The sequence below is a fragment of the Rhea americana genome, unplaced genomic scaffold, assembly GCF_003343005.1.
Source record: "Rhea americana isolate MKP2758 unplaced genomic scaffold, rheAme1 scaffold_430, whole genome shotgun sequence".
NCBI lineage: Eukaryota > Metazoa > Chordata > Aves > Rheiformes > Rheidae > Rhea > Rhea americana.
In genome coordinates, this window is record NW_028186569.1 from 349,078 (window position 1) to 363,235 (window position 14,158).

The 14,158-nt window shown below is 44.4% G+C and overlaps 1 long non-coding RNA gene and 1 other non-coding gene across 2 annotated transcripts; both read left to right on the plus strand.

The window, feature by feature from the left end:
• Positions 1 to 766: 766 nt before the first annotated feature.
• Positions 767 to 9,997, plus strand: LOC146589837 (uncharacterized). Its single transcript, XR_014897108.1, has 3 exons — positions 767 to 1,319; positions 7,054 to 7,609; positions 7,982 to 9,997. It is a non-coding gene; the product is annotated as an uncharacterized LOC146589837 (long non-coding RNA).
• TRNAR-UCU (transfer RNA arginine (anticodon UCU)) lies at positions 7,528 to 7,601 on the plus strand. Its single transcript has one exon. It is a non-coding gene; the product is annotated as a tRNA-Arg (tRNA).
• Positions 9,998 to 14,158: the final 4,161 nt, after the last annotated feature.

Here is a 14,158-nt window from a genome sequence, read left to right on the forward strand (position 1 = left end):
GAGAAGACTGTATGAGAGAAACAGGGGTAAAAGTGGAAGTTAATTACCTTGTATTACATGTCTCTTAATTTGTATTTTTTCCTCAAACAAAATGGAAATCACTCAGGAAATATAAATTAAAGCAAAAACCCAGCTCAAGGTAAYAGCAGAAGGTGTCACTTATGATGCATTCTGCTGCTTGGCTGTTGTACATCTGCATTGCAAACCACTTCAGGCAGAGATGATCATTTGTTTTATTGAAAGTTGTAAAATAACTCTGCTACTTCAATAGCAATGACTGACTCCTGCTTGCAGTGTGAGCGAGTGTCCTCTCTTTGAAGTCTCTCCGGCAGCAGGGACAGCCCCCTTGCAGCAGTGATTCAAGAACTGAGGACTTTCCATGTTGTTTTTTTGCCTGTTTTTGCTTTGTTACTTTTCCTTTCCAATGGAGAAAAAAACAAACAAACAAACAAAAAAAAAAAAACCCAAACAAACAAACAAAAAAAGAAAACAGGCACCAGTGAGTAAATTACCCTCTGCAGGCTATCTGCTAGCCCAGATCCCTCTGTGGGAGCCACAGGAACAGATGCGTGTTCTCTCCGGAGCCTAGAAGGGTGAGACGGCTGCTTCCTACCCTCCTTCTTCCCCCAGTTTGCTGTCCTTCTGTCCTCGCCTTCTCTTTATGCTTTTCCCTGCTACTGGAGAGTCCCAGCCACCGCCTCCATCCCCATGGAAACCCCCTCCCTGCTGGGCCTCCCAGGGACATCCGCCTCTGCGGAAAGGGCAGGCCGAGAGGGGACAAAGGGAGAGCGGGGAGCCGGGGAAAAAGTGCACAGGAAGGGGCTGAGCCGGAAAAAAAGGAACAAATCCCGGGAGAAAATGCGAAGGCAAATGAGGTGAGGAGTGTGCGGTAGGGAACAGATCAGTCAGCAAAGAGTCAAAGTTGAAGCAAGGAGGAAGCGGATGGGGGCCACAGATGAGGAGGGAGGGCCAAGGACGTCTGTGGAAGGAAGGCACCACTGCTGAGGCGCACTAAGTCTCTGCGGGTGCCCTGAACTGCAAGAAAGCAGCCAGAAGAGACTTCTTGAATTACAGCCTTCACAGCAAGTGGGGGAACACTCAACTTTCTGGAGCAGACCAAGGCCTGCACTGATATACAAGGAAAACTGCAACTGGGACTGCTACAGGAGACTCCTGAACTGGCTGAAAGAATATCCTGAGCCAGTGTGGTGGTGCTGTGATGCAGCAAGAAAATACCACGTTGCTGGAAAGAAAGCAGAAACGAAGGCAAAACCTGGGAGCCACAGAGATGATTGCAATTCTTGCAGCATGGCACAGAGGTGAATACATTACAAGGCTGAGAGATGAGTGATAGAATTTGGGTTATGCAGCAAAGCGATTAGTTTTTAAACAAAAAAGACAAAATCAGAAACACTGAGCTTAATGAGAGCTTGGGATACAACAGGAACTTGGCTGAGCTCGAGTAAGTGGCTGGCATAAAGCTTCCTGCTCTGGCACTCAAAGATGCTCAGTGGGCATTACCAGCATGGTCTGCTTTTTTAGTGAAAATAACATGATATTTTGGGTATCACAGTATTAGTAGAATGCAGAACTTGCTAATAGCAGTTCTCTGTAAAGAATAAATAACAGGGACTGTTTTTGCCTGCTTCAAATCAAAGTATTGTTGCTATAGATTGGAGGCAGAGGTCATTTCCGAAATAACATCTTGCTGATGAAGTTTTCATAAGTAATTTGGATATTTGTCTATATTTGTACATGTATGCATGAAAGATGGCATTTCTTGATGGGTAACAGTGAGATTGCATCTAATCTCGTTTCTAGCAGACTCTCTGAGTATTTCTAAAGGATGCACTGCCATGGTCTCTGCTATTTTGGATGCCCCATAATATATCTGTTGTAAAGGCCGAGGAGGCACATGCCAAACGGTGCTAGGATCACAGCATCTTCCCTGTATAAGTGTTTGCCCAAATAGTATACTGTTATTGCCTCTAATGGCATAAGATTAAATTTGGCAAAGTCCTCGAAGAGAGGTAAAGGGGACAGTTATATCCTTAGATTTGGTAGAGATTTTCAGGGCTGAGGTCTGGAAGATCCCATCTCTTCTGCTCATAGGAGTGTGGTACAAACAACTGAGTACCTGACTTGATGTTTATCTGCTGATACGGCTTAAGCAACTTCTGTGGCTAATGAGCTCTGCACAGGCTGTTTTGTTGCTTGTTGCAAGCCAGTAGGGAAGGGGTTTGAATCAGAGTAGATCTCACTGTCATTAGCCTTCCGTGTAGAGCTAGGTGGTATGGCCCATTGTAATGTGGCAGCAGAGCTGATCCTTGGCTGTCCCAGGTGCTGCTACAGACACAGCTGAAGCTACATCATTTTGGGTGTGCAAAATAAACTTCAGAGTCTTTCCTCTGCCTTGCCCTTGGCTTGGTACATATCTTGGACACCCAGCCTGGGATGTCTTTCTTTCCTGCAGGTATTTTAGGGGATCTTGATCTAGGAGGGGCTGGAGGTCATCCCCTCAGCCTCTCCTTGTGAATTCACCCAGGCTGAGTGCTCCCTTGTTTAAAGCTTTCTCTGTCTTCTCTTTATGGACTGTATATCTAAGATCCCCACCTGGGACACGTTGCTGTGGGCTGGTGACGTGACAAGGCAGACATGTACTGTCCATGGCTGATATAATTGATTCTGAGCCATAAATGCCTAGGTAATACAACTCATTATCTGCAACTACTCTTTTTTTTTAAAGTCAGAACTTTAAAATCAGCGCTCCATTTGCAAATGGCATTGGATATGGGGTTCTTGCTAGGATTTCCCTTTTCTGTCACTGTCTTGACAGCTTTCATTCTGTGTTTGTGCTCTCCTTCCCCTATGTGGCATCAATCTCTCAGCAGCAAAAATAACAGGTCTATAGGTATCTTTGTGCCCCACCTCACATAGGCCAGTAACACTCCTAATTTTCTACTTGGTGGGTCCAACCTTCTCCCTAGAAACATCTACTTTGCTGTCTCCTGCTGCTCAGATGCTTCTTTTAACCACCTTCAGTGGTTACTGTTTCAGGTTCCTAAYAGGAGCTGATCACGTGTTCTCATTTCATCTATCTTATGTGGAATATGAGAATAACTCCTGTTGGAATTAACTCTTGCAAAATGAAAATCAAACAGCTATATATATAGTAGTCATAAAAGATTATGGGCTGGTTTCTTTTAAAAGTACATACATGTTAATTTAGCTGTAGGCTGGTGGAAAACTGTCATTTGTGTTGCTGAATTGTGCTCATACTCAGCCAGCTTCAGTACAGCTGTGAATGCCAGCCTGTGGCACTGAAGACCAAGAGCTCCCCAAATTCTTCTCGCTCTGAGGTTCACAGGTGAGATGTTAATTATCAGGAAAAAAAAATATACATATAATTTATGACTATCTTTTAGATGAGCCCAGTCACAATCTTGCTCAGAAAGGAACTGAGGAATTTGAAGTCCCATGTAATGTAGTGGCAAAATCAAGTGCAAGACATTAGGCTGCATTTTGGATGCATTGAGGTGCTTCTCACACTTAAGGCACAGGAAGAACGGAATAATAAAAAGAGGATTACAGGTTTAGGAAGAAGACAGGAAATACCAGGCCTATTGTAAAGAGCTGGGAAAAATCCCTTCTTGCTGCAGATACACAGCCTTCATGACCTGAAAGCTCACAGCTTCTAAGGCTTTACCCTTACCTTAAGAAACTAGCTTTTCCCCTAAACAGATCATGGAGGTGGAAGGATGACGTTTCTTGTCCAGCCAGCATTTGAGCCTTGCATATCTATAGTGTTATTTTACATAGTATCTCAGAAACCCATTTTAAATTTCATGTGAACTGAATTTGAAACTGGTTACATGGTGACTCTTGGAGATGGTTTTCTTGGAGAATAAGATAGTTTTGGACACTATAAACATAAACATAATTTGAACACCACATTAGCACAATTCTAACTCTAATATTATCCTCTGGATTTTTTTTTTTAGCTTTTTAATTAATCATGCAAAGAGACTTTGAATCACTCAGCACTGACAATGCTGTCCTGGACCAACTTGACATGAAATTGTACAGCCATCTTGCTGCTCAAATCTTTAACTTCCGAAAGGCCTTTTCCAGCTGTTTATAATGTTGTAGATTATCTTGGGAGAAAATGGGAGCAGAACAAGGTAAACTGCACGGAAACAAGGGGGAGATATGTGCCAACCATACAGATTGGGGATTTGGGTTCACCTTGAGCTCCTGTTTGTTCATACTACATCCTTGTCCATGGCTTGTGCTCATTCCAGTTGGAGCAAATTTGATCCTGGAAGACAGCTAGGGATGGGCTAGGAGCTGATTCACACTTTCCTTGTGCAGGACATGTGAGATGTTAATCTGTCCACAGGCATGGTAGATGCCCTGCACCTCTTTCAGTCCTGTAACACTTTTATGTTCCAATGATGCTTGCATTATAAACACCTCTATGTCTTTATCTACACAGGGTCATTCCTCTGATCTCAAAACACACCACCCCAGTTATTAAATTGCAGTCATCTCTTCCCACAGGAAGAAGTCTATTGGCTTCCCCTGGCATGAAAAATAACCTTCTTGCATCTACACAGGTCACTCTAGTCTCTGCCTCTGGCAACTGGTATCCAGCTTGGACTGTGTCATGTCCTTCGATAGCTGTTGTCTCCTGTTAGCATCTGTAAGTTGTTCTTACATTTAGCTTAAACAGAAATTTAAATGGCTTTGCTTAGTTTGTTTAGTTCATTATGTAATTGTAACACTTGGGGGTCAAAAGCTCTTTTCAGGCATAGACAGCCTTTCTCAGTGAAGGTGGGATTATTCACTGCCATCTGACATTCATTTCTTTCTTCAGACTAGTTTTCCATATTGTTGTCAATGTTATTTATAGGACTTTCCCTGGGAAATACATTACAATCAGATTAATCTGCAGTGAAGACCTCTTTACTTGTTACCAGCATTACTTTTTCTGTTCTCAGCATCACTATTATGATACTTTCCTTCCCTTCTACTTTCCTTATTTGACACATATGGGAATAACAGAGGGGTATCAGCACCCCAGGAAAGTCTGGCCAAATTAGAGAATGTATGAAGATGACTAGTAAGCAGCTACAAGGATTTGGAAATTGCATGTTGCTTCCTACCAGTCTGCAGAGAGCAGTTGGTACCTGCAACTTGACATGCCTCAAACACTTGGAGAACAGATGGTTCTCTATGTTGGCAGTGGTCATCCTGTAGGACCTCCTAAGATAATGCTAGGCTGGGGTGGGTTTGGCTTAGAGACTCACAACTGAGGTCTCTTCTCTGGATGGAGTTAAGCAGCTGCACTCATTTGCAAGGGAGAGCCTTTGATGCTGAGCTTGTAGGTACACAAGATGCAGTGCAGAGGAGTGTGTTGTCAGCTTAAACTACTGTGCTTCATTGCACAGCAAAGATACATCTTCTTGGGAAAGGATATGTTCCATTACTCTCTATAAAGTCCCAGTTTGTTTCTTCAGGAGTACAAAGGGCTCTGGAGGAGGTATATTTCTCTGGGCTTGCAATGAGCAAAGCATTCCTGGGCTGTGCAGCACATAGCCATGTCCTACTGTCTGAAGAGTAGTGTGCTGGGACAAGGATGTGAAGAAGGAAAAAAGGACCTGATGGCACTGCCAGCAGTGCTGCTCCCCAGGGTAGGCTCTCTGGGGGAGCAGCCTGTTGCACATCTCTTTTACTGCAGCAGGTAGTTCTCCCAGTACTTTCTTCATAGGAAATATATAGTTTTTGTCAGAACCTGCTCAAACTCCCCATTAGTCATTCCTGCTAATGAGGGAATTAGAGTTGACTGGAGCATGCTATGATCAAGGGCAGATGTCGCCTGCAGATAAAGCTTTGGGCATGTGTACTATGGGCTATATATTACCCAACATGTGAAAGCTTGTACGGTTGGAAGAGAAAGGCAGATTGCTGAGTTACAAGCCCCAGACCAGCTTGAACGAGACAGATATGGGTGTTTTTCAACTGCATGTCCTGTCTGATTCCTGGAATGCAGATGCACATAAAGCTGTATTCATTCTTCTAAGGTTTGTACAATTTAATACTTCATCTCCAAATTTTCTCTACCCTAGCAAAACTGATAATTACTTTGAAATAGGCACTGCTTTTGAGCTGCAGCTTCCCGAAATCATATTAAAAGGCTTGGCATTTTCATTTCCATGAGAAATGCAACTGGTGCAGCCAGGAGCTGTGTCAGATTTGCTTCTCCCTTCTTGTAGTTTTGTCTAAGATTTACTATGTTAAATTTCTTAGGGTCTGTCTTTATTCAGCCTATAGACCCTATATTCCAGGTTTCTCAAGGTACTGGTTGTGTTACAACGCCATATCAGCACTCATTCACAGGATAATTTATTTCAAGATTTTTCAACTTACTAGATATCTCTTGTAGCAGGAGAGGACTTACCTGGTAGAAACAGTGCCCCTGCATTTGTTCTTACCACTTGTGGCAGGATTTTAGACTCCTCCAAGGAAAAGCAGAATAAAGAAGAAAAAATACTGATTCTATGTTCATGCCAGCCCCACCAATATTCTGCAGTGTCCCAGCTGCCCTTTTGGCCACTGAAAAGTGCTTATTAAGACCATTATAAACCTTTCTAAATGCCCCAAAGCATCGGCAAAGGGGAAACCAAAGGGTTTGTTTTTGCCTTGGATAAGCTGAGGTTGTCAGTGCTGGGCATGCGTCTTATTTGTAGCACCTTGTGATTTGACAGCTCAATTTCTCCCTAATTATGAGCATGTTTGGGAGTAAATGATCCTCCAGAGACCATGCAGTTTAGAAATGCAAAATGTAGTTTGTCACAGCAAAGAGTCATGTGCAGAATGTGATTAATTGCCTAATAACTCAGRGGATTTAAAAAGATATTTCCATTTTTTTTTTATGGTTTCTAATATTTTTTCTAATGGAAGATGCACTTAGAGTAAAAATTAAAGCCTTGATTGACAGTTTTAAAAAAACACTATGATTGCTTTTTCTTTTATGTCTCTGTTAAACCACAGGTTGCTGCATCTTTTTTTGTGACAAACCAAGTCTTCATCATTGACAGAGTTCGGCATTGTAAGCTAAATCCTCTTTCATCTTTATCTTTCTTGGCTTTTGCACTGAGGATGCTATCATGATGCTGTGGGAAATGCAGTAATTAACTCTACTCCAGGATTTAGCTCTTTCCTCGATTGAGTCAGAGATGCTGTACCAGAAAGCTTGCCAGAGATACAGACGATAATCCTACATCCAGGTTTTTGCTCCATCCGTGCTGCTGAGGGAGATATGGATCATACCCAGAATTATTGCCTGTCCCTGTGGAAAGAAGGGATGCTAAGAGAAGTTGATTTGCAGGGAGATGGATCTTGTCACCAGGTTTTCACACTGCCTCAGTGCTGTATAGTAGAAGCAGGATACCAAGATCTCCCTGCAGTGATGCAGGGGGGTATGGGATTTTTCAGTTCTGGTGCTGATGCTGCATTCATGGTGAGGTCTCTGTGGCGCAATGGACGAGCGCGCTGGACTTCTAATCCAGAGGTTCCGGGTTCGAGTCCCGGCAGAGATGATCTCCAGGCAGGTGTCTCTTTTCTTTTATGTGCACTCCTTATATACATCCCAATCTATTACATTTATAACACCTTAGAGGGCTGGAGGAGGAAGATAATGACTTTTCATGACATCCTTCTCCACTGCTGACTCTCAAAACAGTCATGTACTCACCTTCTAAGGCATATTTCTTTCATCATATTCCCCTTCACCCATTCCTTTGGTATCTCCTGAAAGCTTTGCTATTTTAACCCCATTTGTTCTCCAAACAGTGCTCATGAATCCCTTCTCTGATACATTCTTGAAAAAAAAAAATGTGCTTTTCAATAGAAATAAGGTATGCAGCTTTAGAGCCTTTTGTTGGCATCTATTTTGATAAATATGCTCATTTTTTTACAGGCTTGATGAGCAATTGTAGTTTTACATTCTGAATTCCCACGTTATACAAATCCTTTGCAAATACTCTGTTTTTCATATGTGGAGGATGCCTGTTTGCTGGAAACCACCTGCACAACCTCATGGGAGTTCATCTTTCTAAATAGCAAAGCAACTTTATTCACAAGTTGAAGGTATATAACTTCCTATGTGATCTCACCTCTACCAGTAGCAAGAATGGAAAGAGGGGAGCTGAATACTAGTGCAGCTGAAATTGTTACATAAACGAGTTTTCCAGATTACTGTAGCAGTTTGTTGTGGTGGAAAAGTGCTGAAGGTTGAAGGAGGAATGCTGGATCCAGACGCTTCATATCCTCTTCAGAGAGCAGATCTGGAACAGCTATTGGAGATGTCTGATCTACACTCAGCTCTGGAGATCCAGATACGCTTCTAGGATCAGTGAAGTTCAGGAGTAAATACAGAGTTGGGTCACAGTAGGAACTGTGCACAAATTCTTGAAGCCCAGAAGATTGTTGCAAAGGTACATTGGTACATTGCAAAGGAAATCTATGGGGGTATGCTCTCCTGAAACAAGTGAAGAGGAGGGAAGCTCTTCTTTAGAGGATGCAGTTAGAAGATGGTCCCTTCTGAGAAGTGGATAGTACCACTGGGCATCATGATAAAGTTGAAGGAGATCCCATGAAGCCCCTGGGTCTAGCTCTGTGCAGTGAAAGGCAGAGATGGAGGCCTCTGTAGGTTGCTTTCTGAGGCAAAATAAGCCTAAATAGTTTCTGCACAAAAGGAAATAACTGGTTATATATTCCATCCCAGAAAAGAGCACCAAGTTATGTGCTTGAGGCAACATCTTAGCTTGCTTTCCCCATCGCTTTGGGTTACTTGTACCTACAGAAAATTTAGTGTCAAATCAAGCGATGGAAAAATGTCCTCAACACGTGCTGGTAGGGCAACCCCACTGTAGTTGATAAAATCCAAAAATAGTACAATGTTTTGAAGAATTTGCCCTGTGAAAAGTTCTATATCCATTTGGAGAACTGAATGTGATGCGTGATTTTTCTTTCTCCACCCCCCAACCCCTGTGTATTTTAAATGAGGCAGTCCCTAAGTTAGTGCAATCTAGATTTTTTTTTTCATTTCTTACAGTAGTGAGGCTTATGTGGTTGTTTAACTTGTCTTGTTCTTTTTTTTGTAAAAATTTTGTAATAATACTTGTGCCTGTACCAAATCTGTTTCTAAACAGTATGAAAGATGTTTTATTAGTGTACCATATCATCTGACCTAATTCTGGTCTGATTACAGGCTATGGATTATTATTTGGAAATATGTTCACAACCTCTTCCTTACTTTCTTTATTTATTTTTACAAAGAAAGAGTGGATTTTTTGTGGATCACTTTGTGAGAGTATCAAATCAAGTTGCAGTAAATATGTATAAGCAACTAGGCTACAGCATGTACCGGACAGTATTAGAGTACGACTCTGCTAGCAGCGGGGAGCCAGATGAAGATGCTTATGGTAAGTACCTGTTCTGCTTCAAGCTGAATGGGAAGGTTCTGATGTTGTACATCTTTGGGTTTGTTCTTTTTTATACAGAACTAAGTTCAGATAGCTGTTGAAGAGTGTAATTTAAAGGAAACCTGTTTGTCTCATGCCCTTGTCTGTGTACTGAACCCATATGTGGTGGAGCATCATTTAGATCTCTGTGCAAATGAGGGCGTTCAAAGTACTAGTGGTGTATCATGTGTTTTTATCCTCTAACTCTGCCTAGTCTGACATAAACTGGCCCTTGGGCCATTGGCTTGTTGCTGTATCAGCAGTTTTGTTTGAGTTTTCATCACATTTTGGATTGATTCTGCTATTTATAAGCCAGAGGTTGACAGGATGGGTTAGGATTATCTAATGCACCTGGTATGCAGTGAGAAGGAAACAGAAGTGACACAGTGCAGAGACCAGTGAGTTCTGGAAATATCTTTGTAACTCAGGATCATACTAGCAAAAGAGGTATATTCCTGCATTTTAGGGGATGAAATAGCTGCTGTTCTTTAAGTAGTGCATGGAAATTAGGACAATGCAGAACCTTTCCTCCTCAGGTGCAATTCAAAGTTGCATCTTCATGAAGTGTTTAAAAGCCATTGATCCTTAAAGGAGGCTGCATGAACACTTCAATTCCCAAGGCATGTGCTGCCCTATACAATGCACCAGTGCACTCAGATTGAGGCAGAAGCAAGAGGAAAGAGAAGTCCATCACAGCTGTAGAGCTCCGACCTCGAGGGGATTATGGAGACTTGGTGGCAGAGCTGTCCTGATTTCAGTGCTGCAGTGGTTGGATACAGACTGTTTAGGAAAAGTTGAGTGGGAAGGCAAGCAGGAGGGACTGTGTTCTTTATGTAAAGGAGTGGCTTACTAGGATAGGGGGAGCTTTGCTTGGGGGCAGCTGAAAAAGGCATGGGTAAGGACTGGTGAACAGTCCAGCAGAGGTGATGTTGTAGAAGATCTGTGATACAGTCTTGCTGGTCAAGAAATGGAGGCAGGCGAAGCCTTCTTCAGGCAGCTGGAGAAAGCTGCTGGGGAGCTGTGAATGCCCGGGCTTTCTGTTGGCAATAAGGTCTGCAGGGTAATGAGGAGTCCCCAGGTGCATGGGTTCCCTTAGGGCAGCAGGGTGTACAGGGTGGAGTTTTGCCCTGGACTCCTGGTTTGCTTGTGGACTGGAGGGCTTATGGGGTGTAGCAGGGTCTCCCAGATCACAGAATCACAGAATCACAGGATTGGTAAAGTTGGAAGGGACCTCTGAAGATCATCTAGTCCAACCGCCTGCTCAAGCAGGGTCACCTAGGGCATGTTAAACATGGTTGCATCTAGGTGGGCTTTGAATAACTCCAGAGAAGGAGACTCCACAGCCTCTCTGGGCAACCTCTTCCAGGGCTCTGTCACTCTCACAGTGAAGAAATTCCTCCTCATATTCAGGCAGAAGTTCCTGTGTTTCAGTTTTTGCCCGTTGCCTCTTGTCCTGTCACAAGGCACTACTGAAGAGTTTGGCCCCATCCCCTTGACACCCTCCCTTTAGATACTTACAGTATTCGAGATGAGGCCTCATCAGGGCTGAGTAGAGTGGCAGGATCACCTCCCTCAGCCTGCTGGCAACACTCTTCCTAATGCAGCCCAGGAGACCATTGGCCTTCTTGGCCACAGGAGCGCATTGCTGACTCATAGTCAACTTGTTGTCCAGCAGCACTYCCAGGTCCTTCTCTGCAGAGCTGCTTTCCAGCTGGTCAGCCCTCAGCTTGTACTGGTACCTGGAGTTATTCTTCCATAGTTGCAGGACCCTGCACTTGCCCTTGTTGAACCTCAGGAGGTTTCTCTCCGTCCAACTCTCCCGCCTGTCTAGGTCACTCTGAATGGCATCACAGCCCTCAGGTGTGTCAGCCACTCCTCCCAGCTTGCTCTCATCAGCAAACTTGCTGAGCAGGCACTCTGTTCCTTCATCCAGATCACTGATGAAAAGGTTGAACAGGATAGGACCCAATACTGAGCCCTGGGGGACGCCACTAGCCACAGGCCTCCAACTAGACTCTATGCCACTGATGATGACCCTCTGAGCTCTGCCTTTCAGCCAGTTCTCAGTCCACCTCACTGTCCACTTGTCTAACCCACACTTCCTGAGCCTGCCTAGGAAGATATTACAGGACACAGTGTCAAAAGCCTTGCTGAAGTTAAGGGAGACATCTCCCCTCATCTAGCCAGCCAGTCATGCCATCATAGAAGGTTATCAGGTTGGTTAAGCAGGATTTCTACTTGGCGAATCCATGCTGATTACTCCTAATCTCCTTCTTTTCCTCCACATGCTCAGAGATGACATCCAGGATAAACTGTTCCATTACGTTTCCATGGATGGAGGTTGAGGCTGACTGGCTTGTAGTTTCCTGGATCCTCCTTCTTGCTCTTTTTGAAGACTGGATTAACGCTGTTTTTTTTCCAGTCCTCAGGCACCTCTCCAGTTCTCATGATCTTTCAAAGATGATGGAGAGTGGCCTAGCAATAACATCTGCCGGCTCCCTCAGTACTCATGGGTGCATCCCATTGGAGTCCATGCATTTTTTGGGTGTCAAGTTTGCCTAAATGATCTCTAACCCAATTCTCCTCCACTAAGGGAAAGTCTTCCTTTCTAAAGACTTTCTTTCTTGTCTCTGACATCTGGCCTGAGTGCTGCCCTTAGCAGTAAAGACTGAAGTAAAGAAGGCATTCAGTAACTCTGCCTTCTCTGTATCCTTCACCACCAGGGCTCCCACTCCATTCAGCAGTGAGCCCACATTTTCCATAGTCTTCCTTTTGCTACAGATATATTTGAAAAAGCCCTTCTTGTTGTCCTTGGCATCCCTTGCTAGATTTAATTCCAAATGGGCCTTAGCTTTCCTTGTCGCATCCCTTCATATTCTGACACTGTTCCTTTTTTCTTCCCAAGTGGCCTGTCCCTTCTTCCACATTCTATGTTCTTTTCTGTTTGAGTTTTGCCAGGAGCTCCTTGCTTATCCATACAGGTCTCCTGCCGCCTTTGCTTGACTTCTTACTCATAGGGATGCACCGCTCTTGAGCTTGGAGGGAGTGATGCGTAAATATTAACCAGCTCTCCTGGATCCTTCTTCCTTCTAGGGCCTTAACCCATGGGATTCCTCCAAGTAGTTCTCTGAAGAGGCCAAAGTTTCCTCTTCTGAAGTCCAGGATTGTGATCCTTTCTTGCCCTTCTTGCCCTTTGACATTTCCTTTTTCCCAGTCATCAGCAACCTGCCCTGATTGCCATCATCTTTCAAAGATGATAGACAGTGGTCAGGTGACTGATCAGAGAACAGCTGGGCAGGAATATTCAGGGGAGACCAAGAGAGTAACATTAGGATTACGGACAACCAAGTTCTTTGCTGACCCAACCCTCACCTTCCTCTTTGTCTGCCACTGGGGCAGTGCTGAGGCCCTTCCTCTGCCCCATAGCATGGGGTAGGGGTGACCTCCTACCCACTTCAGGGGCTGCCAACTCAGTTAACACACAGCAGAAACTCTGCTGTGCCCTGGGGCCTGGCTAGAGCAGTTCCAGCGCAGTCACCAGTGCTGACCCTAGGAAAATGGGCTCAACTCACCAGCATGGCAAAGCCAAATGGTCTTGGCCTTTCCTCAGCTCCAAGCTATGGCTGTGGCTTTCACATACTTTTGCAGCTACGGAGGGATGGCATTGGAATTGCAGAGACAATAGCAGAGGGGAATCCTTGCAGGCCTTTATCACTTGGCATTTTCTTGGCAAGTGGTGTAATATCTAATCTCTGCTGCACGTGCATATGTGGTGAATGTTTCCTAGCACAAGGGAATGGTTGCTGGCAAGAGAGAAGGCTTAAAGCTAAGACAGTCTCTGTGAGATAGTTCTTTTCCTCATAATGGGGTCTTTTACTTCTTCATGCAGTACATGTCTCAGAGCAACTGACTAGGTCTTTCTGGGGAGTGGTCACAGCCCTTACAGTGCTTTCTGTAGTTAAACGTTTGATTTGGCCACCTCTTACAGCCTGTATCTCTGACTGATGATGGGGGTGATGGCTCTCAATGTGCATATGTAGAGGTTCCCCAGACTGAATCTGTGCTCAGATCAGTAGGGTTGGCTATGGGGCTGACAGCCTGGGCTCTCTCTGCCCATTTTGGGCCTGGCCTTCTCAGGAAATGACAGGGCCCATGCAAAGCTTGCATGAAGTGGAAGGTGTGAGAAGAGGGTTTATACCCTTCCCGGACATTACCCTTCAAGTTAAAAAAAGAACAGGAAAAGGGTTATGTTCCTTCAGCTGCTCTCCTGGCCACAGACCACAGCTTCACAGCTGTCTTTTGACTCCCAGGATGGGTGAGCAGGGGGTTGCCAGGAAGTGCAATGTGTGTGTATGTATGTTTGTGTTTCTCTGACCTGAATGAGCTCCCCTCCACTTCCTCAGCCATGGGCACCCACAGCCCAGAGTCACCAAGCCCTTCACCAGAGATGTTGTTCTGATCTTGTAGACCACAGTTACTCTGACTGTCCCAATACTGTCTGCTGCCACTCATGTGCTCTGCCTGCCTTACATCCTAAGTGCACTAAAAGCTGCTTGAAATAGTGGTAGGTGAATTGCAGGCGCCAATGACAGGTCTCAGTCATCTTGGTTTTACATGTATGTGTGTGTATC